The sequence below is a fragment of the Triticum urartu genome, chromosome 7A (assembly GCF_056163025.1).
Source record: "Triticum urartu cultivar PI428250 chromosome 7A, HENAU_Tu73, whole genome shotgun sequence".
Lineage (NCBI taxonomy): Eukaryota > Viridiplantae > Streptophyta > Magnoliopsida > Poales > Poaceae > Triticum > Triticum urartu.
This window is the reverse complement of record NC_141879.1, coordinates 661,991,073-662,018,537: the sequence shown is the minus strand read 5'-3', so window position 1 is coordinate 662,018,537 and position 27,465 is coordinate 661,991,073.

Sequence of the window (27,465 nt, the reverse complement as noted above, 5' to 3'; positions counted from 1 at the left end):
CCGCCGCAGACATCTTTCAGCATTCGCCTTTTGGCGACATCCTAAATTCTCTTAAGTCTCTCTCTTTATCAGGAGAGCCCTGGACGGACTACGGTCAGCGAGGGTGGGATACGGACGATGAGGAAATTCAAACCCCACCCACCACCCACTTTGTAGCCACTTTAGACGATCTAACCGACATGCTTGACTTCAGCTCCGAAGACATCGACGGCATGGACGACGATGTAGGAGACGAACAGGAACCAGCACCTGTAGGGCGCTGGAAGGCCACCTCGTCATATGACATATATATGGTGGATACTCCAAAAGATGGAGATGGCAATGGAACAGTGGGGGATGACGCCCCCAAGAAACAGCCAAAGCGCCGGCGTCAGCGGCGCCGCTCTAAATCCCGCCAAAGCAAAAACGGTGATTCCGGCACGGGAGATAATACTACCCCGGATAGCGCCGAAGAACACTCACCTCAGCAAGATTCGGCACAGGAAGATGGAGAAGCCAGCCCTCATGAGAGAGCGGCAGACCGAGAGGTCGAGGATAATAAGTATACGCCTCCCTCTGAAGACGAGGCAAGCCTCGATGACGACGAATTCGTCATACCATCAGACCCCGCCGAACAAGAGCATTTTAAACGCAGGCTTTTAGCCACGGCAAGCAGCCTCAAGAAAAAGCAGCAACAACTTAGAGCTGCACAAGATTTGCTAGTTGACAGATGGACTGAACTCCTTGCGGCTGAAGAGTATGAACTCGAACGCCCCTCCAAGAGTTACCCGAAGCGCAGGCCGCTACCCCGATCAGAGGAGGAAGCACCTACATCACCAGCGCATGACATGGCAGACCGGCCACCTCGCGGCCGCGACAAAGAGGCCTCTCGGCCCTCCACCCAAGCCATGCCCCGACGGCGCTCAACTAAGGCACGGGAAAATGCGCCCGACCTGCGAGACATACTGGAGGATAAGGCAAGACAAACAAGATCGATCTACGGATCTCGCAGGCGCCCTACGGCATGTGACAATGATCTTCACTCCGGATACAACAAATCCGGCCGGGCCGAACACAACAGACATAGCTCTTCCGAGCTGCGTTGTGATATAGCCCAGTACAGAGGCGCCGCACACCCGCTATGCTTCACGAATGAAGTAATGGATCATAAAATCCCAGAGGGTTTCAAACCCGTAAACATCGAATCATACAATGGCACAACAGATCTGGCGGTATGGATCGAGGATTATCTCCTTCACATCCACATGGCACGCGGCGATGATCTACACGCCATCAAATACCTCCCACTCAAACTTAAAGGACCGTCCCGGCATTGGCTTAACAGCTTGCCAGCAGACTCAATCGGTTCTTGGGAGGACCTGGAAGCCGCATTCCTCGACAACTTCCAGGGCACTTACGTGCGACCGCCGGATGCCGACGACTTAAGCCACATAATTCAGCAGCCAGAGGAATCGGCCAGACAATTCTGGACACGGTTCCTAACAAACAAAAACCAGATAGTTGACTGTCCGGACACAGAGGCCCTAGCAGCCTTCAAGCATAACATCCGCGACGAGTGGCTTGTCCGGCACCTAGGACAGGAAAAGCCGAAATCCATGGCAGCCCTCACGACACTCATGACCCGCTTTTGCACGGGAGAAGACAGCTGGCTAGCTCGTAGTAACAACTTATCAAAGAACCCTGGTAATTCGGATACCAAGGACAAAAGTGGTAGGACATGTCGGAATAAGCAAAAGCGCCGCGTTAACAGCGACAGCAATGAAGACACGGCAGTCAATGCCGGATTCAAAGGCTATAAATCCGGTCAGCGGAAAAAGCCATTCAAAAAGAATACTCAGGGCCCGTCCAGTTTGGACCGAATACTCGATCGCTTGTGCCAGATACATGGCACCCCCGAAAGGCCAGCCAATCACACTAACAGGTATTGTTGGGTGTTCAAGCAGGCAGGCAAGTTAAGGGCCGAAAACAGAGACAAGGGGCTGCACAGCGACGACGAGGAGCCCAAGCCGCCGAACAACAATGGACAGAAGGGCTTTCCCCCACAAGTGCGGACGGTGAACATGATATACGCAACCCACATTCCCAAGCGGGAGCGGAAGCGTGCGCTATGGGACGTATACGCGATAGATCCAGTCGCCCCAAAGTTCAACCCATGGTCCTCCTGCCCGATCACTTTTGATCGAAGGGACCATCCCACTAGCATCCGTCATGGCGGCTTCGCCGCATTGGTTCTCGACCCAATCATCGACGGATTTCATGTCACAAGAGTCCTCATGGACGGCGGCAGTAGCCTAAACCTGCTTTATCAGGATACAGTGCGGAAAATGGGCATAGATCCCTCAAGGATTAAGCCCACAAGAATGACCTTTAAAGGTGTCATACTAGGTGTAGAAGCCAACTATACAGGCTCAGTAACACTTGATGTGGTCTTCGGATCCCCAGACAATTTCCGAAGCGAAGAGTTAATCTTCGATATAGTCTCGTTTCACAGTGGCTATCATGCCCTGCTCGGACGAACCGCATTCGCAAAGTTCAATGCGGTGCCGCACTACGCATATCTCAAGCTCAAGATGCCAGGCCCTCGAGGATTAATTACGGTCAACGGAAACACCGAATGCTCCCTCCGTACGGAGGAGCATACAGCGGCTCTCGCAGCGGAGGTACAAAGTAGCCTTCTCAGGCAATCCTCCTGTCCGGCCATTAAAAAGCCAGACACTGCCAAGCGCGCCCGGAGTAACCCACAGCAGGACCACCTGGCACACTCTGAGCAAGCATAGCAATGCGGCCCCAACCCCAGCTTTCGCGACATAGCGAAACCAGTACCTCGCGTACATAACTACACCCTTGAAATACCATGGGCACAGGGGAAGGGGCACAATAACGGCACGCCCAAAATACGGCTTAAAACGTACTAGGGGCTGCCGGATTCTTTTTTTTTAATTTTTTCTTACTTTCAGGACTCCATACTTCGGACGACCTGTTCGGCAATTCGACTGCCGCACAAACGATGCAAGATCCAGGGAGGCAGACAAACCATGCCGCATTATGGAACTCCCAGGTGGTCTCTGTTACGAGCGGTATACCTGTTTTAAATACAATTCCGCAGCCTGCCCCTGGTCAGGATATACTGAATAGTCCAACATCTTTTTGCTTATCGCACTACTTGTATCATTGGGCTTTGATAAATAGCCTCTCTATAAATAATGCATAGCTTTTTGTCTATTTTCTGCATTACTCTCTTTTATATATGTTCATTAATGACATGTTGCACCCGTACACTGTGGTACGGCAAGTACGCCAGGGGCTTCAGTACCCTTTAATATGGTGTGAGAAGTCCGTACACTTTCACAAGTGCGGCACCCCGAACTTATAGCACTATATGCATCGGCTCCGAATCATGATTTGGGTCAATAGTTGGGTTTGCCCGGCTCCTATGTTTTGGTGCCTTACATTCCGCTATATCGGATAAGGTAGAACTAGGAGAACCACTGCGATTGTGCCCCGGTTGAGCTGGGTTAAGCACCTCAGTGGAGAAAGCTAAGACTGACTGTCATGATGAGGCGAGAGACCGGTCGCTGTTCGAGAGGTTTTTTGAGTCCCTAAAGACTTATGCCGCTTCGAGCGAGGAGCCGGATTTGTCTGGCCAAGGCGTGGATAGTGCCCCGAACTCGGTCTTCCGAACTAGGGGCTTCGCCGAAATTTAAAATTATAAAGTTCTATGGCTAAGTGAGAGTGTTCAAGCATTATAGTCCAATTGCCTGGTTCGTTGTGCTGAGCGCCTCCCTCGAAGGACCCAACTATGGGAAAAAGAGCGCTCAGGTTTATCCCGAACACCCCAGGACTAGTGGCATGGGGGCAGAAGCCGACGACTCGCCATCTCTCAATTTTTTGATAAACGGCCGCATAGAAAATAATATTTTAAATTCAACAAGCATTGCTTAAGCGCCTATGAACAAGCTTTCAGCGCACAGGATAAAAACGAGCGAGTTTATTCAAAAATTACATCCTTGGTACATTCATCCGCCACAAGGCGGGCACCCGCAAGAACATCCTTGTAATAGTTCTCGGGCTTGTGATGCTCCTTCCCCGGCGGCGGACCGTCCTTCACAAGCTTCTCACCGTCCAGCTTACCCCAGTGCACCTTTGCACGGGCAAGGGCCCAACGGGCACCTTCGATGCAGACAGAGCGCTTGATGACCTCGAGCCTTGGACAGGCCTCCACCAGCCGCCGCACCAGCCCGAAGTAGCTCCAAGGCAGAGCCTCTCCGGGCCACAGCCGAACTATGAAGCCCTTCATGGCCTGTTCGGCCGCCTTGTGGAGCTCGACCAGCTGTTTCAGCTGGTCGCTCAAGGGCACAGGGTGTCCGGCCTCAGCATACTGAGACCAGAACACCTTCTCCATCGAGCTGCCCTCTTCAGCTCGGTACAATGCGGCGGCGTCGGATACGCTGCGGGGAAGATCTGCGAATGCCCCTGGAGAACTCCGGATTCGGGTAAGTAACAAGTAGTTTACTTTTATATTTCTGCTTTGCATAAAGAATGCCTTACCCGCTGCTATCTTCTTCATCTCCTCCAACTCTTGGAGGGCCTTTTGGGCTTCGGCCTTGGCAGACTTGGCAGTCTCAAGGGCCTCCGCGAGCTCGGACGCTTGGGTCTTTGACTCAAGCTCCAAACTCTCATGTTTTTTCATGAGAGCCTGAAGCTCTTGCTGCACCTCGCTGACCTGAGCCCCAAGTTTCTCTCGCTCGGTGCGCTCTGCGGCCGTTTTCTTTTCAGCCTTGGACAACGCCTGCTTGAGGGTCGCCACCTCAGTCGTGGCCCCTATAATAAGCAGTGCAATCCTGTTATTTTTTGCAATCACGCCTCTCTATAGGCACTTTTTCTGTAAGGTATTTCCTACCTTCTTTTTCCTCGAGCTGCCACTTGGCAAGGCCGAGCTCTTGCTCGGTCCGCTTGAGGTCCTGTTTCAGGACACCCACCTCCGTAGTCAGTGCAGCGGTGGATAGCAGCGAAGCCTGCACACGCATATTGACTCTTTATTGTTAGACTCCTGCGAAATTTACTAGATCCTCTATTCGGCTTTTCTTTCCGAATGCCAGACAGAGCATCAGGGGCTACTGTCTATGCGGTAATATTTTTATATATTTTTACTTACCTCGAAGCCTGTTAGAAGGCTAGCGCAAGCATTAGTCAGTCCACTCTTGGCGGACTGAACCTTCTGGATCACCATACTCATGATAGTACGGTGCTCCTCGTCGATGGAGGCGCCGTCAAGCACCTCAAGCAGATTGTCCGGCACCTCCGGTTGGACGGAGGCTGCCGGCTCAGAAGGCTTGCTCCTCTTGGAAGGAGTTCGCCTACCGCGGTCCGGAACTGTTGAAGATTCCGGCGCGGTGCACGGCACAAAGCCGGACTTCGAGCCCTGGGGGTTCTTGTCCCCTTTACTCCTGGGGTCCGGGAGGTCGCCTTGCGGCTCCTCCAGGACCACCTCCTCCTGCCCCGGAGCTTGTCGCGACGCCACTTCGGCGTCGTCTGCAGTGCGGGGGGAGACAGCGGGCGGGACTGAGTTCACGTCCGATGAGTCCAGGGAGCCGCCCGACGATTCGTCGAATTCGGCCCAGGGTGGACTGCATAATTACATTCGACATTAGGGAAAGTTGTGCAACAAAGGAACATCATGAGTTATTCTGATATTCGAACTTACGATTTCGCCGGACGCTTGGCCCTGTTTGGCCACTCCTCTTTCCCTCTTCGGCATTGGGGGCGTAGTCCGGCGGAGGGGTCTTCCTTTTCCTAGACCCCTCGGCCTCCCCCGTTGGGGCGGCCTTCCTCTTCTCTCCTCCCTCCGCTGGGGGCGAGAGTTTTCTTCTTCCTCCTCCTCGTTTTCGTGGGAGGAGGGCGTCTCAGACTCGTCAGATGACGAGTCCGACACCACCACATTACGGGCACTCTTTCGAGTCCCCGTGGCCTTCTTCTTCTTGGCCTTCTTCTCCGGCACCACATAAAGCGCTGGAACCAGCAGCTTCACCAGGAGAGCAGGGGCTGGGTCTTCGGGCAAGGGAGCCGGACAGTTAATCGATCCGGACCGCGCCTGCCAAGCCTGTCAAAGGTGAGGGAGTTTAGATCCCGCATAGAGTTAAACTATGAAAAAACTTAACATCCTGTAAAAGGTGAAAATAGCTTACCTCGCTAGCGTGACGCTGCAAGCTGTATCCGCGGTCCTCGGAAGCGGATGTGGGAGCCTCGGCGCCTTTGGTTAGCACCTTCCAGACGTCTTCATACGTCGTGTCGAAGAGCCTGTTAAGGGCTTGGTGCTGCGCTGGGTCGAACTCCCACAGATTAAAGTCCCGTTGTTGACACGGGAGGATCCGGCGGACGAGCATAACCTGGACTACATTGACGAGCTTGATCGGCTTTCTCACCAGGGACTGGATGCATGTCTGCAGTCCGGTCACCTCTTTTTCATCGCCCCACGACAGGCCCGTCTCTTTCCAGGACATAAGCCGGGTGGGGGGTCCGGATCGAAACTCGGGGGCTGCGATCCATTTCGGATCGCGCGGCTCGGTGATGTAAAACCACCACAATTGCCACCCCTTCAGGGTCTCCACGAAGGAGCCCTCGAGCCATAGGACGTTGGCCATCTTGCCCGCCATGGCGCCTCCGCACTCCACCTGGCTGCCGTGCACCACCTTGGGCTTGACGTTGAAGGTCTTGAGCCAGAGGCCAAAATGGGGGCGAATGCGGAGGAAAGCCTCGCACACGACGATAAACGCCGAGATGTTGAGGACGAAGTTCGGGGCCAGATCATGGAAATCCAGGCCATAGTAAAACATGAGCCCCCGGACAAATGGGTGGAGTGGAAAACCCAGTCCGCGGACGAAGTGGGGAAGGAATACTACCCTCTCATGGGGCCTTGGGGTGGGGAGAAGCTGCCCCTCCTCAGGAAGCCGGTGCGCGATGTCTTTGGACAAGTATCCGGCCTTCCTTAGCTTTTTGACATGGCCCTCCTTGACGGAGGAGACCATCCACTTGCCTCCCGCTCCGGACATTGCTGAAGAAGGTTGAGGTGGGAAGTGCGGGCTTGGGCGCTGGAGCTCGAGTGCGCAGGAGATGGATAGGCAAAGGAGGAAGAAGGCGTAGGTAAAAAGGTGGATCCTTATCCCCTTATATGGGCGGATGCGATTGTGCGTCCCCACCAGCCTAGTAAAACTCGCTTGCCTCCCAAGCGCCGGGATAAGTGGCGCGGTTGGATTACCCACATCCGTATTGATGAGAATCCCGTAAAGGGGGTACACGATCTCTGCTTTAATAAGACGTGCCAAGGAAACCGCCTCGCAAAACATGCTGAGGTGGAAAAGTAAAAATGATTCGAGTAAAGGACTTGGCTGTAGTGTGATGATGCACTGCGGAATACGTCGGCATATTTGGTTTGTGTCAATATTATTCTCTCTATGGCAATATGTGGAAACTTATTTTGCAGAACCGGACACTACTCTTGGTGTTTACAATCTTCTATGAAGGACTTGGAGGAGGAACCCGCCTTGTAATGCCGAAGACAATTTGCGCGCCGGACTCGTGGTCATTGAAGCCTGGTTCAGGGGCTACTGAGGGAGTCCTGGATTAGGGGGTGTTCGGGTAGCCGGACTATACCTTCAGCCGGACTCCTGGACTATGAAGATACAAGATTGAAGACTTCGTCCCGTGTCCGGATGGGACTTTCCTTGGCGTGGAAGGCAAGCTTGGCGATGCGGATATTCAAGATCTCCTACCATTGTAACCGACTCTATGTAACCCTAACCCTATCCGGTGTCTATATAAACCGGAGGGTTGTAGTCTGTAGGCAATCAACTCCATACACAACAATCATACCATAGGCTAGCTTCTAGGGTTTAGCCTCCTTGATCTCGTGGTAGATCTACTCTTGTACTACCCATATCATCAATATTAATCAAGCAGGAGTAGGATATTACCTCCATCGAGAGGGCCCGAACCTGGGTAAAAAACATCGTGTCCCTTGTCTCTTGTTACCATCCGGCCTTGACGCACAGTTCAGGACCCCCTACCCGAGATCCGCCGGTTTTGACACCGACAATCACCTAGATAGATCTTGCGTGATCGTAGGAATATTTTTGAAATACTATGTTCCCCGACAGCGGCAGAAGTAGTTCACAACGGGTGCGGTGGGACAGGCTACGTTCGCGTGGGGTCGAGGGCACGAACAGAGGCAGCTACGGGACGCGGTCAGGGTTTCCAAAGGCGGCCATGAGCGCGGTCACACGACGGGGAGCACGAGCTCCGGTGGTTTCGGACGCGATGGTGTACGACGTCTATGGCAATGGATACGAGGGGTAAAAGAGGGGAATCGGGCGAGGGCTCACCGGGGAGGCACACGACGGCCGGACAAGAGGTTAGGAGCAGCAGAGGCGATTAAGTTGATGAAGAGGTCCGGCGGTGTCCGAGGAAGAAGAAGAAGAAGTGGGCGACGCCGTTGGATCCCCGGGGTGTTGATCCGGTGGTTCAAGTGAAGCAGTGGACCACGACAGTCCTCCTGGACTCGTCGGCGTCGCTGGGTAGTGGCTACGGCCATCGCCATGGCGATGACGCAGCGACGGCAGCGAGCGGTCGACCTCGGGAGAAGGGAGCGTGGGGGCGCGAGTTGGGAAAGTGGTGGCCTAGGGTTTCGGTGGGGTGTGGGGGTGCCCTTATTGGTCAAAGGGTTGCTGCTATCTCTCCCCTCTTCCAGCTCAGTTTCATCCTCTCCCCTCTTCCAAGTTCAACTCTATTGTGTGTAAATGTAGGGCCTCTTTGATGCATAGGATTTCCGAAACATAAAAATAGGAAAAACATGGGATTGGAGTGGCATGTCATCTTGAATCCTACATGATGGTATAAGTGTTTGATTGTGCAAAGGAAAAACGTAGGATTCTTTCAAAGATGTTTGAGTGGATGGAAAATTTCCTATGAAATCTAGTGCAAATAAATCCTATGAAAAAATTCCTATGGTTTCCAATCCTACGAATCAAATAACCCACTTGATGTAGGATGGAACCTTAGATGGCCGATCTTTCACGAAAGGAGCGGATCCTGTGATGAACAGGAAGAACACGAGGGGGGAAACGAGGGGAATCACGAGGGGAAACACGAGATAAACACTAAAACCCACAAGAATGATCACACATGTGCTAGATCCTCGAAACACAAAGAGATACAAGATCCAAATCGAACAAAGGACGATACATAGGGCAACCGGTTCTTCTCCGTGAGGAGGTCTTGATGGGGCCACTGCTACCTCTTGAGGACTACGTTGCTTTTCCCTTGAAGAGGAAAGGGTGATGCAGTAAAGCCATGTAAGTATTTCCCTCAGTTTTTGAGAGCCAAGGTATCAATCCAGTAGGAGACCACGCGTGAGTCACCTCGTACCTACACAAACAAATAAGAACCTCACAACCAATGCGATAAAGGGGCTATCAATCCCTTCACGGCCACTTGCAAGAGTGAGATCTGATAGAGATGATAATAATAATAAGATAAATATTTTTGGTATTTTTATGATATAGATTGAAAGTAAAGAATGAAAAATAAAATATATGGGAAACTTGTATGATGGAGAATAGATCTGGGGGCCATAGGTTTCACTAGTGGCTTCTCTCAAGAAAGCATAAGTATTACGGTTGGTGAACAAATTAATATCGAGCAATTGATAGAAAAGCGAATAATTATGAGAATGTCTAGGCATTATCATGTATATAGGCATCACGTCCGTGACAAGTAGACCGAAACGATTCTGCATCTACTACTATTACTCCACACATCGACCGCTATCCAGCATGCATCTAGAGTATTAAGTTCATAAGAACAGAGTAACGCCTTAAGCAAGATGACATGATGTAGAGGGATAAACTCATGCAATATGATGTAAACCCCATCTTTTTATCCTCGATGGCTACAATACAATATGTGTCGGTTCCCATTCTGTCACTAGGATCGAGCACCGCAAGATTGAACCCAAAGCTAAGCACTTCTCCCATTGCAAGAAAGATCAATCTAGTAGGCCAAACCAAACTGATAATTCGAGGGGCCCAGGGGGTGGCCGCGCCCCGTGCCTCGTGGCCTCCTCGATTATTTCTTGATGTCCACTCCAAGTCTCATGGATCACGTTTGTTCCAAAAATAATGCCCCCGAAGGTTTCATTCCGTTTGGACTCCATTTGATATTCCTTTTCGGAAAAACTCTAAAATAGGCAAAAAAAACAGCAATTTGGGCTGGGCCTCCTGTTAATAGGTTTGTCCCAAAAATAATATAAAAGTGTAAAATAAGCCCATTAACATCCAAAATAGATAATATAATAGCATGGAGCATCAAAAATTATAGATACGTTGGAGACGTATTAGCCGCCCAAGAGGGGGTCTTGAATCCAAGGTGGATCTTCTCCGAAGAGGGGTCGCGGTCTCTCTCGTGGAGTAGATCCGACATGGATGAGCGAAGCTCTATCTCTCAAATGAGCTATCACAACACTAACCCTAACTAGAAGGAGGTGGGAGGGTATATATAGTCTAAGCCACGAAGGGGTAAGTGGGAAAGAGGGATACATGGGCCCTTGGCCCGTTCACCCTGCGCAGACAGGCGCCGGATCTTCGGCCTGGGGGCCGGATGTCCGGGGCTTCGCGACGGGTCGGATGCCTGGGCTGGCGGGGTCGGTTCCAGACGCATTCGATGATGGAGGGGCCGGATTTCGGGGCTGGAGGGGCCAAATGTCCGGGGGTTCGGGAGGAGCCGGATGTCCGGGATGATGGCCGGATGTCCAGGCTGCGCTGGACCTTTGCGGTGCTCTCTGGATGGCCGATGCCGGATTTCTGGGGGTCGGCCCGGATGTCTGGGCTAGAGCCGGATGTCCGACCGCTGTAGCAGCTGGCCCTTCTTCCTTCTCCTTCCTTCACTTCTGTGCACGCTTGGTGTCGGTGTCAAAACTGGTGGATCTCGGGTAGGGGGTCCCGAACTATGCGTCTAAGGCGGATGGTAACAGGAGGCAGGGGACATGATGTTTTACCCAGGTTCAGGCCCTCTTGATGGAGGTAAAACCCTACGTCCTGCTTGATTTATTCTTGATGATATGAGTATTACAAGAGTTGATCTACCACGAGATCGGAGAGGCTAAACCCTAGAAGCTAGCCTATGGTATGATTGTATGTTGTCCTACGGACTAAAACCCTCCGGTTTATATAGACACCGGGGGGGCTAGGGTTACACAAGGTCGGTTAGAAAGGAGGAGATATTCATATCCGTACTGCCTAGCTTGCCTTCCACGCCAAGTAGAGTCCTATCCGGACACGGGACGAAGTCTTCAATCTTGTATCTTCATAGTCCAACAGTCCGGCCAAAGGATATACTCCAGCTGTCCGGAGACCCCCTAATCCAGGACTCCCTCAGTAGCCCCTGAACCAGGCTTCAATGACGATGAGTCCGGCGCGCAGTGTTGTCTTCGGCATTGCAAGGCGGGTTCCTCCTCCGGATACACCACAGAAGAGTTTGAATACGAGGATAGTGTCCGACCCTGAAAAATAAGTTCCACATATGACCGTAGAGAGAATAATATTTCCACAAATCTAATCTGCTGACACGTTTCGGCAGCATGACATCACGCCATGGCCCGGTAATTATTCGAACCGTTTTTCCTTAACCAGCCCCACACATAACGTGAGGCGGTTTCTTGACACGTCTTGTCAAAGCAGAGACCGTGTTCCCCTTATTACGGGATTCTCATCAATACGGTCGTCGGTAACCCAACCGCGCCTAGGACTCCTAGATTTTAGGCAAGTCCCAAACGGCCACGAGGAGGACGCTTGATATTCACCCTCTTTATAAAGGGACAAGGCTTTTACTTTTTCCCTCCCATGCTCAATCGAATCCTTCCCCCGCCTCGAGTTCTAACACCCGAAGCCCAGGTCAGGTGCTTCGGACCTTCAATCATGTCGGGGTCCAGCCTCCAGGGCCGGTGGATGCCCTCCACCGTCACGGAAGAGGATATCAAGAAGTTGAGGGAGGCAAGATACCTGACCGCCGAAGTTTCGCATCGGCTGCCTGCCCGAGGGCAGGTCGTCCCTACTCCTGAACCCAATGAAGACGTAGTGTTCATCTCCCACTTCCTCCGAGGACTAGGCCTCACTCTAGATCCCTTCATTAGGGGTTTGATGTTCTATTACGGGCTAGATTTCCACGATCTAGCCCCGGATTCCTTTCTCCACATCTCGGCATTTATTGTCGTATGTGAAGCCTTCCTCCGCATTACCCCTCACTTCGGCCTGTGGCTCAAGACCTTTGATGTGAAGTCGAAGACGGTCGAGGGGCAGCATGCAGCGTGCGGAGGTGCATTAATAAGCAAGATCGCTGGAGCTCCATGTCCAAAGATTTCCTTTCCAGAGGTGTCCGGATTATGGCAACGGGAGTGGTTCTACGTCACCGCTCCCAGAAGTGCCAAGTGGGTAGCTTCCCCCGCCTTTCGCTCGGGCCCTCCACCACAACTGATGTCATGGATCAGCAGGGGCTGAGCTGGGGTCCAGCCAAGGATGTGCCCATACTGCAGAGCCGCATCCGAGATCTCTTCAAGGGAGTTTTTAGTTTGGTTATGGTAGTGAAAGTCATGCTGGTTCGTCGAGTCCAGCCTTGCAAACACCGGGCCCTCCGTATGTGGGAATTCAACCCAGAAGGATCGCGCACTATCCAGAACTTCCTCGGCCTAACGCACGAGGAGTTGTAGAAGTCGTTCTTCGGACCCCAAGCAGAGTGTCCGGACACTACCGAGGACGAGGGCCTAAGCAGCAACCGCACCGCAGCCCAAGTAAGTAATCCCACGGACGAACACACCGTCTTTTTATTTATCATGACATCATTCTGAAGAGTCACTCTTTGACCAGGACTGGATAGCAAAGGTGAAGATGATCCGGTGTTCGGCCCCCCTTCCTGAAGGCTTGGACAATCCGGTGTTGGAAAAGATGCTCGAGCCAGCACCCTTCCCGGTGACCTCAAAGGAAGATGAAGGGGGGAATAAAGAGGGCGAAAGCAGGCCTCCACCGCTACCTATTCCAACCAAGGGAATGAGCGCCTCCATGAGGGAGGATAACCAAGGGGAAGAATCTGACGTTCCCTCGCCCCGGGGGAGGAAGAGGACTACCTCTGAAGATCCGGAAACCAACGTTTCCAAATGGGAGAAGAAAACTTCACCAGAGGGTCCTCCCTCGGAGGGTGCTCTTGCTGCACAAAGTCCGTGAGGGGATCAGCCCTCTAACAAGCTGTAAGTAATCAAAAAGTACTTAGTAGTGAAGATATACTACCTTACCTTTGAGGAAAATGACCAAAGCTTTTATCTTGCAGTTCGGATCTTAGCCCTTCTCAGCAGAGCTCGTCTTCGGGGGATCTTCTTCCGGAGATGATGGAGAGCGAAAAGCCTCCCTCGGATTCCCCGGCTCAAGAAGCAGGCAACCTTGAAGTGTCGCCGCGGAGGGTCACTCCGGATCCGGTGAGGCTAGAAGATAATCCTATGGTCCCCTCAAGTCCCCTGTATCCGGCTCTTGAAGAGAGCAACCAAAAGAATCCGGCACCGTCTGGTATGCGGTCGGACGCACTGAGGGATCTGCTAAAGCGAGCCACTATCTCAGAAGAGCACCATACATTGATGGGTACGGTGATTGAAAGGATTTCATCCGTCGAAAGCGGGTTGCATGAAGCCTTTATGAGTCTACTGACGGGCTTTGAGGTACGTGAAATGATATACATTTGTGATAGTACCGCACATTTTTAGGTGTGCCCTGTGTAGATAGTAGCCCCTGAGACTCTGGTTGTCGTCAAGAATGGTGGTGAACAGAGGATCATAGTCCCAGGTAATAACCAGACCGCATTTATGTGCAGGTGTCTGAAGCTCCGGTGGCTAGCCGGACTGGTGGGGTTGCCAAACTAAAGCGGCGACTGCATGCGGTGGATGCCGACATCAATCTTGTTAACAAGCGGCTTGACGAGGCACAAGGTAGGTGATGTTTATAGTGAATGTCACATAGTAAGAGCAGCGTGATGCTAGTATCTTTAATATGTTGTGACTGCAGATGGAGCTGCCACCGTGGAGACCCTGCGGGCGGAGCTTGGCCGAGCCAAGGAGCAAGCAAGGAGTAGTAATGCGGCCGCTTTAAAGGCGGCCGAAGAGTTGAGAGCCGAGAAGGCCACGCATAGTGAGAGCAAAGAGAAAATGGCCAAAATGGCTGTGAAGTTAAAAGACACTGCCGACCGCTGCCAGTTTCTTGAAGAAGAAAACCGGGCGAAGGCTACGGACCTCGAAAAGGCCACAATGGCGACCAAAGACACCCGCTCTACAATGAGAGAAAAGAAGGAGGAACTGCATGAAGCCGGGGACATTGTGGCTGGGAAGCCCTTTATGCTGCGGAGGAAGTTCGGAGATCCACGGTATGCCCCTCTGGATCGGTTGTGGAGTTCGGCCGGCGCATATCTGGAACTGGCGGCGAGCGCTGTCAATGCGGCCGAATACTTCCAAGATCAAACAGATCATGAAGTGGACAAGCTATTCTGGTCACCATTTAACGTTCCAGAGCATCCGCTTCCATTGACTGATCAGCTTGCCGAATGGGCCGAACTCAATAGATTGTCCGGACTCGCCATGAGGTCTGTCGTGGATCATCTGTGGCCGGAAAGGCCAAAGCCGAACATCTATTTTAGCTTGGTGCAGCAGTTCCTTGGTGTGGTGCCACGCATTAATGTGATGAAGAGGTCGGCATGCATAGAAGGCTCGCGGATGGCCCTTGCCCATGTCAAAACATACTGGGCGAAGATGGATGCCACCACTGTCGCGGCGCGGGGTTCGGCCATAGGCCGAGTGGCTGTCGAGCACTATTTTGAAGAAGTTATTGAGGGAGCTCGTTCGATAGAGGCCCAGTGCTCGAAGAATGTTATGTTTGAGTGACATGTATTCCCATTGTAAAAACAACGTTTTATTGAATTTATCAAGGCTGTATTTGTACTTTTGCCTGAAAGTATTGTGATGCCTCATGTGCGGCCGTTTATGTATACATGTATATAACCTGAAAGATTGCAGTCGTCGGCTTCAGCCCCCACGCATATAATGCGGAGGTGTTCGCAGAAGACGCGTATTCACACTTAAATCCAACGTCTTGGTCCTATTAAGGAGGTGATAGCACAGCGAACTAGGCAACCGGACTATAATGCTTTAACACTTTCACTTAGCCAAAGGAGTTTGACAGTGGGGCTACTATATAGCCCCTGGTGGCTCCGCACTCATCCGGATTCGGGGTGCGTACATGCCTGGCTGGGAAACGGCCCTTCGTTAATGCGGAGGAATCCCGAAGATTCCAATAGGTCATCGAGTGGTTGACCAGTCTCACGCTATATCATGACAGTCAGTTTTCAGCTTTCTCTACTGAGGTGCTCGTCTGGATGAACCAGGGCACGATCGCAGTAGTTCTCTTGGTGCCGCCTTAGCCGATAGAGTGGAACGTAAGGCAGCAAAACACAGGAGCCGGGCAAACCCAACATTTGACCAAAGACATGATTCGGAGCTGATGCATATAAGGCCAAACTCACGATGCCGAACACTCCCTAAGGTATTCGGTGTTTTATGGTGTAAACCGGGCCTAAACAGTGCCCTTTGTAATAAGCCCCTGGTGTCCAGGTACATGCATTATTCTGATGTGGCCACATGCCAAGATGTCAGCATCCTTCTCAATTGTACTGAGAATTCAAGGGATGTGTAGCAACAAGAGACAGTAAAAAAGGTTTACGCAGGGTCTTAATCTAAAAAGAATCCTTGGAAAGGGTCCCTGCTGCATGTCTGCGCCTGTGTCTCCGTTGTGCTGTATCCTGGATGGGTGTAGCACGTTGGTCATCTGTAAAAGAGAGGAACTTAGTTGAAAAGTTGTCGCACAAAAAGGTAGGTTATACTAAAGAAACCATGTACAATGCAAGATGAGTAAGATTGAGCCTAATTGCCACTTGTTTGCGCATGTTGAGCCCCTTGTATTTTACTAGGGGTATGGCCATCAAACCTGTATTAATTACATATAGCTACGCTGGACTCGTCTAACCACGTCCGTGGTCTTAACGACCTGTCAAATGCTTGAGTTGGTGAGGCCGTTTACTGTGCGGCTGCCAAGGTGGCCGCACTATCTTCGGCGCTCAAGGAACGCTCAATATTTCCATTTACTGTGATGATGCCGCATGGACCGAGCATCTTAAGCGTGAGGGAAGCGTAATGCGGTATTGCATTAAAGCGAGTGAAAGCTCCATGTCCGAGTAGTGCTTGATAGCCACTTTGGAACAGAGCGATGTGGAAGGTTAAATTTTCACTGCGGAAGTTATCGGGGAAGCCGAATATAACCTCTAGTAGCAGGGAGCCCTTGGAATGAGCCTCTGACCTAGCGTTACTCCTTTAAAGGTAGCATTGCTGTGGCAAATACTTGTTGGGTCTATCCCCATTTTGCGGACTGTATCCTGATATATCAGATTGAAACTGCTGCCGCCGTCCATCAGGACTCGTGTGAAGTGGTATCCGCCAATTATTGGATATAATACCAAGGCAGCCCATCCTGCATGCCGGATACTTGCCGAGTAGTCCCGATGATCGAAGGTGATCGATTGAGACGACCAGTGGCGGAGCTCCGCGGTGATAGGCCCTGGGGCATGTTTCTCTAAAGGTGTTGCTTTGTTTCTCCCTTTTATCACGTGTAACATGTTAACTGTTTTGACTTCTGGTGGGAATTTGTTCTGTTCCCCTGTGCTTTGCTTGCGAGGCTCGTCCTCGTCTTCACTTGGTATATCCTGCCCCTTGTGTTCGGCGTTGAGCTTGCCGGACTATTTGAAGACCCAACATTCTCTGTGCGTATGATTTGCAGGTTTATCAGGGGTGCTATGGATCTGACATATTTGGTCCAGAATTTTGTTTAGGCTGGACAGTTCATCTCTGTTGCCTTTGGAGGGCGGCGTTTGTTGACCTGGTCGGGAGCTTCTGAATCCGGCGTTTACCGCCGTGCTCTTCGGGTTGTCTTCTTTATTCCGGCGCTTATTCTTGTTGCGTCGTGATTTCCCGTTTCCATCCCTTACTTCGGATGTACTTGGGTCGCTGGTGCTGCATCAGGCTAACCAGCTGTCCTCGCCCGCGCAAAAGTGGGTCATGAGGCTTGTTAATGCTGCCATTGTTCCCGGCTTTTCTTGACCGAGGTGTCTGGCAAGCCATTCGTCTCGAACACTATGCTTGAAAGCTGCTAAGGCTTCGGCATCCGAACAGTCGACTATTTGGTTCTTTTTAGTGAGCAACCTGTTCCAAAGTTTTCGGGCTGACTCACCGGGCTATTGAGTTATATGACTTAAATCGTCTGCATCCGGTGGTCGGACATATGTCCCTTGAAAATTTGCCCGAAAGGCATCTTCGAGCTCTTCCCAGCTTCCGATGGAGTTTTCGGGGAGGCTTTTAAGCCAGTGCCGAGCTAGCCCTTTGAGCTTGAGGGGTAAGTACTTGATGGCGTGGAGATTGTCTCCTCGAGCCATATGGATATGGAGGATGTAGTCCTCAATCCAGACCCCAGGGTCTGTTGTTCCGTCGTACGCCTCTATGTTTACGGGTTTGAATCCCTCTGGAAATTCATGGTCCAGCACCTCGTCGGTGAAACATAGGGGGTGTGCGGCACCCCTGTATTTGGGTGTACCGTGGTGTTCGAATGTTTGTTGTGTTGCATTGTATGTTGGAGCACGCTTGCGTGGTCCATAGATGGATCTGGTTGCGCCGTCCTTTTGATGCGAGCCCTTACGCGGATCACGTACTGGTTTATGTGCGGCGTCGTTTGCCGCTTTATGTGGGCTATGAGGTCGTCTATCCGGCCGGATGGCCGTTTTATTTTTTAATTGTGGAGGATCTAAGGCCTCCTCATAGAATTCAGGTAGCAACTTTCGCTTCAGATAGCTCTTGGTGTGGCGATTACTACCGTACTTCGCTGCAGTGTTGAGTACTTCACTCCATTTGATTTTGAGTGTGTCTTGTGCAACCTTGAGCCTTTGCTTCTGTTTTTTCAGACTCCTCGCAATGGCAACCAGCCTTTGATGGGCATTCTGTTGCTCCGGGTGCCTGTCCGGTGTGATGTCGTCCGGACTGTTATCTTCGACGGGGTTGGGTTGTTCGTCTTGGTTTTCCGTGTTGCCGTGGTCGGGCAATGGTTCACCCTGCTCTAAAGCTGGGTCTATATGATCGTTATTTCTGCCGAGGCGGGATTTGGAGCGGCGTTTACGCTGCCGCTTTGACTGCTTCTCGAGGGAATAACCCCTCGCTACATCCTTCCATTCCTTGTCATCATTTTCTTTGGGTGTGTCCACCATGTATACATCATGTGATGAAATGGGCGTCCAGTGCCCTGTGGGCGGTGGTTCCTGTTTGTCTCCTGCATCGTCATCCATACCGTCAATGTTTTCGGAGTTGAGGTCCAGCATGTCGGTTAGGTCGTCGACAGTGGCTATTAAGTGGGTGGTGGGTGGGCTGTGAACTTCTTCGTCATCCGCATCCCAATCCTACCGAACATAGTTCGGCCAGGATTCTCCTGACAAGGAGAGAGACCTTAATGAGTTCAGTATGTCGCCAAAGGGCGAGTGCTGAAAAATATCCGCGGAGGTAAACTCCATGATCGGCGCCCGATCGGATTCGATAGGCACGGACGCAGGGGTTCGGAGTCCGTGGCCGGAGAAGGATCCGGCAGTTCGGCAACACGGCTCTCATGAAAGGTAAGGTCGATATTCGGTTCGATCGCCGCTGAGTATACGGCCTCCGTGGCGGGGTCTATCCACCCGTCCACGGATGGCGCAACTGGTTCCGAATTGAGGGTCGGAGTGGTTGCCGGTGCGATCTTCTGAACACTGTCCGATGGTAGAGCTAAATTGTACTCACCATGGCCGTGTGGCGCACAAGGCAAGGGCTCGAACCCGTCGAAGATCAAGTCTCCGTGGATATCGGCCGTGTAGTTTAAGCTTCCAAACCTGACCTGGTGGCCAGGGGCTGTAAGTGCATCTAGTGCCGCCCCTAGTTGGTTTTGGAGTATTGACGACAAACCTAGTTGAGGGACTAATGTGTTTGTGACAATTGCAGGATAACACAGGTAGAAGTCCCTCATTGATTCGGTTTTCCTACCAGAGATGACCCCTAAAAATGTATGAAGACATTGAAGTCAGAGGTGGTATGTGAAGACATTCACATTGAAGACTATGATAAGAGAAGACATCGCGTGAAGACTATGGAGCGCGAAGACTTAGCAGTTTCGTCGTTCTGTGTTTTTCTTTGTTGAGTCATAGGAACCACTGTACTGTTAAGTGGGGTCAAAGAGAACCAGTCAGAATGACTGAAGTGATGCTTAACCAAAATCCTATGTCTTCGAGTGAAGACTATGAGAGAAAATCTTGTCCAGAGTTGGATAAGTCAGCTTTGCTTGTAGTCCAAGTAAAGTTGTCGTGTGTGTTTGAAATCTGACCGTTGGAACACGTGTCAGTTCCTTAGTGACCAAGGGTCATTTCGGACAAATCAGGTCGGGTTGCCCAGTGGCTATAAATAGCCCACCCCCTACAACCATAAACGGTTGGCTGCTCAGAGTTAGAGTACGGCTTTTGTCGTTTGAGAGCAACCCACCTCGAAGCCTTTGAGAGAGAATTCCTTGCGAGGATAAAGCCCTAAACACCCAGAGCCAAAGAGTGTTAGGCATCACTTAAGTCTTCCTGTCTGTGTGATCTGAAGACTTATTACACTTGAGGACCGTGAATCCTCCAGCCGGTTAGGCGTCGCGTTCTGAGCATCCAAGAGTCATTGTGGATCACCGGTGAACAAAGTCTGTGAAGGTTTGGAAGTCTACCTTGAAGACTTACTAGAGTGATTGGGCGAGGACTGGATGTCCTTAGCTCAAGGGGAATAAGGTGAAGATGAGGTCTTCTGAGTTGAATCTCAGCCTCCCTAACCAGACGTACAGTTGTCACAGCAACTGGAACTGGTCCAACAAATCATTGTCTTCAACGAGTCACTGGTTTCATCCTTCCCTTCCCTTTACTTACTGTTGGTCCTTGTGAAGTCATTGTATGATTGCATTATCTTTTGTCTTCACTGAGTGACTGCTTGTTCTGATTGGCTTCACAATATCTTCCTACCTGATCTTTACTGCCTAGCTGTTATTAGTCATTGTGCTTTCAGTTCATTGAATACTTGACTATGGTTTGCCTAGTGTAGTCTACCTTCCGCTGCATGGTAATAGGTTTATTTCTATTGTTTGTCTTCAAAACTTCCATGTTTTGAAGACTTTAATAAAAATCGCCTACTCACCCCCCCCTCTAGTCGATCACTAGCACTTTCAATTGGTATCAAAGCAAGGTACTCCCTTGTTCTGTGTGATTCGGTTTAACCACCTGGAGTTTTAGCTATGTCGACTGCAGGGATAATTAATGTCTCCGCTGCATGCCCCGTCTTCGAAGGAACTGAATATCCCAACTGGAAGAATAAGATGCGCATGTGTCGGAGTAATTGGGCACGGATACCCCGAAGACGGCAAGATGATATTTCAAGACATCGGGGCTGGCAAAGCCCCTCAGTCCGACTGCCCAGCCGGCTGCCGACTACGCCAACCAGCCGGCTGCCGACTGCACCAGCCAGCCGGCTGCCGACTGCAGCCGAAGCGACATCAACAAGACCCCGACGTGGCGACCATACCGCGGACGAGACGGCTGTACCTCGATGACATCATGTAAGGTGTCACTTGTCCCCTGGCACTATTTATGAAGTGACCCAGGGGACAAGCATGACATGCACCATGCCTTACCCATGCCTACCCACATAGCTTACATAGTAAGCTAGCCCACACTATAAAAGGGGCACTCATCCATCCATCCAGGGGGATGGACACTCACACACACTCACGGCCGCAAGCCACGGCCATACCTGGCCGGCCACTAGCATACCACATACATGCATTTACCAAGTCAGATACCTATGGCACTGATCCCAGATACAGCTCCAGGAGCACTTTGTACTGCCTGATGTACACCCCAGATAGATACACTCAGACATGCAGCAGTAGGAGTATTATCTCTCCGGAGAGCTCCGAAGCTGGGTAAACCACCGCGCGCTAATCGCATACCCGCTGCCGGGCCTATCAACAGCAGTCTTACCCACACACTAAGCCCTTGTGGCATCTGTCGACTCGCAAGCCCCCCGTGAGAAATACCACGACAGTTGGCGCCCACCGTGGGGCGGTACTTTGCTACCACGCTGCTGCTGGTTTCGCTGTCCGGGCGGGACCCTTTTTTCTTCGTCGCCTCCACCGCGGCGTCGCGCCATCTCTCCGGTAGCGCTCGGGGGCTCGACATCGACACGCCCCTGGAGCGGCCGCGAGGGGTGGCGCGTCCTCGCCGTCGGCCTCTCCGTCTTCGCCGCCGCGGCGTCGCGCCGTCTCTCCGGTAGCGCTCGGGGGCTCGACTTCGACCCGCCCCCGGAATGGCCGTGAGGGGCGGCGTGACCTTGCCGTCGGCCTCGCCTTCTTCACCACCACCGTTGCGACGCCGGCTGCTCGTCCGCGCGTGCGCCGCGCGCGGGACCTCGTTTTCGGTCGACCGTGACCGTCCACGCGCCGCTCGCGCCTGCTTTCCTCCGCATTGCGCCTTGCTCCGGCCTCCATATATCATCTACAAGCTAGCTAGATGCATCAGTCAACAATGGTCAAGCCATAGCCATACACAACGCCCGACTCCATCAAGCGGCGCCTGCGCCCGTTATCTCCGGCCGCCGTCACGCATCCCGCGTCCCTCGCGCATGCATCGATCCAGGCTGCACGGCCCGCCAGCGCCACGTCGCTGCACCGTATCCGCGCCCAAAGACCCTTCGCGCTCCTCCGCTCCGCCCGGCGGTTGGACCGGCTCGGCCTGCTCTGCCCCCGCACGTCCTAGTCGTCCCGGCGCTCGGCCCCGCCCGCTCGCGGCTGGCTCCGTCTCGCCGCGCCGGCTGCTCCACACCGTCGGGTCGGACCCGTCTGCGGCTGCCTCCGCTGAGCCCGCGTGCTCTGCCGGCTTCCCGTGCCTGCCGGCTCATCCCGCGCCGGCCTCGCCCATGCGCCCGCGTCGCCCCGCCTTGGCCTTCGCCTAGGCCGGCTCCGACTCCCGCGCGGCCGCTCGCCAGCACGGCCGCAGCCGGCTCCGGCTCCCACCGGCTTCAGGTCGCCTCCCCAGGTCCGGTCGGCTCCGCCTGCCGCCTACACGCCGGGCCGGGTCGCACGCCCCCGCTGCCGACTCCCGGGTCAAGCCCCGTGGCCGGCTGTTCCCCACGGCCCGCTCGGCCGCCTCCGCTGCAGGCCGAGCCAACTCGTCGCACCCGGCTGCATCCTCGCACGTGTGCCGGCCCGCCTGCTGCTCACTGGCCGGCTCCTGGCGCTCCGGCTCCGCCTCCTCGCGCCCACAAATCCATCGCGGTCGTCCGCCTCCGCCTTCCCGCCGCCTACGCCACTCCACACCCGGCAGCCGGCTCTTCCCGCGCCGGCCTCGCCCCTGCGCCCGCGTCGCCCCACCTTGGCCTTCGCCTAGGCCGGCTCCGACTCCCGTGCGGCCGCTCGCCAGCACGGCCATGGCCGGCTCTGGCTCCCACCGGCTTCGGGTCGCCTGCCCAAGTCCGGTCGGCTCCGCCTGCCGCCTACACACCGGGCCGAGTCGCGCGCCCCCGCTGCCGACTCCCGGGTCGAGCCCCGTGGCCGGCTGTTCCCCACGCGCCCCCGCCAGGTCCTGCTCCAAGCCGCCTGCTGTGGCCGGTTCCTGGAGGAAAGAAGCAAAAAAAAAGAGAGGGGGGGCCGGCTGTCCAAGTCAAGGGCCGATTGCCCACAGCCGGCTTGGTGAAAAAAAAGAGAAAAGAGAAAAGAAAAGGAAAACAAAAAAATGCGTCCGACTGCCAGATATGCGTCCGACCGTTGGCTACCTAGCCGGCTACAAAGAGCCCGACTGCCGTGTCGGGGTCCGCCCTTCAGCCGTCTGAAGAAGAAAAAGAAGAAGACAAGGTAGTTGCCGGAAGATCCGGCCCGACTGCTCAGCAGTCGGCCCGAATCTCGGGGGCTACACCCAGCGGGTGCGCTGACGCGCCCCCGCGAAGAAGAAGACAAAGTAGTTGCCGAAAGATCCGGCCCGACTGCTCAGCAGTCGGCCCGAATCTCGGGGGCTACACCCAGCGGGTGCGCTGACGCGCCCCCGCGAAGAATGCAGACAAGAGAAGAATTTTGTCCGGCTGCCAGCAGCCGGCAGAAGAAAAAGGGCGTTGCAAGATGCCTCGCCGCCTGGCCGGTCGAGCCTGACCGGCCAGGACCCCCCTCGAGAACCCGGGGGCTCAAGGGCTACACCCAGCGGGTGCGCTGACGCGCCCCCGCGAGAAAGAAGAAAAGGTAGTTGCCGGAAGATCCGGCCCGACTGCTCAGCAGTCGGCCCGAATCTCGGGGGCTACACCCAGCGGGTGCGCTGGCGCGCCCCCGCGAGAAAGAAGAAAAGGTAGTTGCCGAAAGATCCGGCCCGACTACTCAGCAGTCGGCCCGAATCTCGGGGGCTACACCCAGCGGGTGCGCTGACGCGCCCCGCGAGAGAAGAAGACAAAGTAGTTGCCGGAAGATCCAGCCCGACTGCTCAGCAGTCGGCCCGAATCTCGGGGGCTACACCCAGCGGGTGCGCTGACGCGCCCCCGCGAAGATGAAGACAAAGTAGTTGCCGGAAGATCCGGCCCGACTACTCAGCAGTCGGCCGGAATCTCGGGGGCTACACCCAGCGGGTGCGCTGACGCGCCCCGCGAAGATTGCAGACAAGAGAAGAGTTTTGTCCGGCTGCCAGCAGCCGGCAGAAGAAAAAGGGCGTTGCAAGATGCCTCGCCGCCTGGCCGGACGAGCCTGACCGGCCAGGACCCCCCTCGAGCACCCGGGGGCTCAAGGGCTACACCCAGCGGGTGCGCTGACGCGCCCCCGCAAGAAAGAAGAAAAGGTAGTTGCCGGAAGATCCGGCCCGACTGCTCAGCAGTCGGCCCGAATCTCGGGGGCTACACCCAGCGGGTGCGCTGGCGCGCCCCCGCGAGAAAGAAGAAAAGGTAGTTGCCGGAAGATCCGGCCCGACTGCTCAGCAGTCGGCCCGAATCTCGGGGGCTACACCCAGCGGGTGCGCTGACGCGCCCCCGCGAAGATGAAGACAAAGTAGCTGCCAGAAGATCCGGCCAGACTGCTCAGCAGTCGGCCCTACACCCAGCGGGTGCGCCAGCGCGCTCCGCAAGCGCTCAGTCGCGCCGGCTGTCTTCAACAACCGCGACTACACGAAAATCAATGTGAGCCCCTCACCCGCATATTTTTGCAGTACGCAAGCACAGATAACCCCGAGCGATGCTCGGGGGCTGTCTCCGCATTTTATTACAGTAGCATCACTGTTTGCCCCGGCGCCAGCCAGAGTTGGCCCGGGGGCTGGCCGCTTGGCCTGAGACGTTAGCTCCCGCAGACGGCTTAGTACCGTGCGCGGTACCAAAGGCCCACTCTTAGTCACAGACCGCAGAGCGGCTGCCGACTAGCAAGAGTGAACGCTGGAGGCCACCCACGCGAAAAACGCCTGGGAAGAAAAACGTTCGGGCGACCCGGCCGTTTTCCTTTACAAGTATCTACTCGGTGGAATCTGCTCCCAGACTCTGAGTACTGTACACTCCACTTCGCGGCCCACTCTCAGCCACAGACCGCAGAGCGGCTATTCGGCAAGCAAGAGCACAAGCCAAAAAGCGGAGGGAACACGAAAAAGATTAAGGGGGCTCGGACGAAACCGAGTCGGCACCCTCCGCATAAAACTTGCAATACTAAAAGCAAGCATATGATATATTTGCGTGGACTAACTTTGTCCTTTTTTATGATCATTTCCATGAACATTTGCCAAAAAACCTCCGCCTAACTTTGCCAAGTTGCCCGGAGGCTTGGGGGCTACTGTTGGAGTAATTGGGCACGGATACCCCGAAGACGGCAAGATGATATTTCAAGACATCGGGGCTGGCAAAGCCCCTCAGTCCGACTGCCCAGCCGGCTGCCGACTACGCCAACCAGCCGGCTGCCGACTGCACCAGCCAGCCAGCTGCCGACTGCAGCCCGAAGCGACATCGACAAGTCCCCGACGTGGCGGCCATACCGCGGACGAGACGGCTGTACCTCGACGACATCATGTACAGTGTCACTTGTCCCCTGGCACTATTTATGAAGTGACCCAGGGGACAAGCATGACATGCACCATGCCTTACCCATGCCTACCCACATAGCTTACATAGTAAGCTAGCCCACACTATAAAAGGGGCACTCATCCATCCATCTAGGGGGATGGACACTCACACACACTCACGGCCGCAAGCCACGGCCATACATGGCCGGCCACTAGCATACCACATACATGCATTTACCAAGTCAGATACCTATGGCACTGATCCCAGATACAGCTCCAGGAGCACTTTGTACTGCCCGATGTACACCCCAGATAGATACACTCAGACATGCAGCAGTAGGAGTATTATCTCTCCGGAGAGCTCCGAAGCTGGGTAAACCACCGCGCGCTACTCGCATACCCGCTCCCGGGCCAATCAATAGCAGTCTTACCCACACACTAAGCCCTTGTGGCATCTGTCGACTCGCAAGCCCCCCGTGAGAAATACCACGACAGCATGCATCTTGAAGCCATTGATATCAACCTATGGTATGTCGTCAAGAATGGCGTTCCCAAGGCTGGTGAAGGTGTCACCGCTGCTGATGTCAAGAAGTTCGTTCAACTGGACTCCACTGCCAAGAACATCATCTGTGGTCATCTGACCAAAGGACAGTATGGCCGCATGAGTGCTTTGGAAACATCTAAGCTAGTCTGGGACTGGCTCTCCAAGGTCAATGAAGGCGTCTCAACCGAGAGAGATCAGAGAATCAATGTCCTTCACAACCTCTTCAACCGCTTCAAGAGAAATGACAATGAGAATGTCTAGCTCACGTTTGATCAACTCACTGACATCACAAATGAGCTTCAAGCTCTCGGCGCCACTGAGATCACCAAGCATGAAGTCGTCAAGAGACTCCTGAGATCACTTGACAGCTCGTTTGACACCCTAGCCCTGATGATTCAAGAACGCCCTAACTTCAAGACACTCGATCCGTCTGACATACTTGAGAGGCTCAACACACACGAGTTTCAGCTTTCTGAGAAAAGAGACATCTACGGTCCTAACTATGGGCGAACTCGTGCCTTGAAGGCAAAAGTTGTCTCCTCATCTGAAGAAGCATCTGACAGCAGTTCTGATGATCCTGAAGACATTGGAAAGGAGCTTGATATGCTTGTGAAGAAGTTCCAAAAATTCACCAAGAAGAAAGGCTTCAGAAAGTCTTCACGATCAAGCTCAAGGAATGATGAGGCTTCTGCTCATGACTACAAGAAGAGAACATGCCACAAGTGCAAGAAACCTGGCCACTACATCTCTGAGTGTCCGCAGTGGGACAATGAGAACAAGAAGAAGAGTGAGGAGTATGACTCTGACGACAAGAAGAAGAAGAAGAAGAAGAAGAAGAAGAAGAAGAAATACTCAATGTCTTCTTTCAAGTCTTCCTCAAAGTCTTCATCACACAAGAAGAGCTCATCTGGCAAGGCACGTGCGTTTGTTGGCAACGAAATGGATTCAGAGGAGGAGTCCGCTTCTGAGGAGGCGGAGGTGGAGTCTGAGGAGGAGTCCGATTCTGGCGTTGCGAGTCTGGCTACAGCATACGTTGCCAAGTCCATCTTCAACACTGAAGACAATGACTTCATCACCGACACCGATGCAAATGACAAGGACTACTCCACTCCTACCTACTACTTCATGGCACGCGGTGCCAAGGTAAACACACGCACTACTCACTATCAAACATCTAGTGAAGATGACTCTGATTGTGGTTCCAAACCCAGCTACAAAACACTTGCTAAAATTGCAACTAAACAACAGAAAGCTAGGAACATATTCAAAAACTGTTAGACAAAAGCGATGATCTGTTAGACGCTGAAATGACTCGATCTCAGTCCTTAATTGAAGACATAAAAAATCTTCACGTTAAGTATGAGGAACTTGAAAGTCGTCATGAAACGCTCTCAACAACTCATGAAAAGCTTTCCTATCATTATCTTCAAAGGAAGCAAGATCTTGAGAAATTGAGAGCGGCTCATGAAGATTTTCAAAAGGAAAACGAGTCACTACGCGCCGAACAGATCAGTTCAGCTCAGGAAGGATTTGAACCACCATGTCTTAAATGCATCGAGTGTGACAACGCTGCTTCTGTTGCTGGGTGTTCTACTACTGCTACTATTGCAATATCTTCAACTGTTGATGTGGTAACTAACCCCTCCGCTGAGGATACCACTGCTATTGCTGATGAGAATGCTAGGTTGAAGACATTG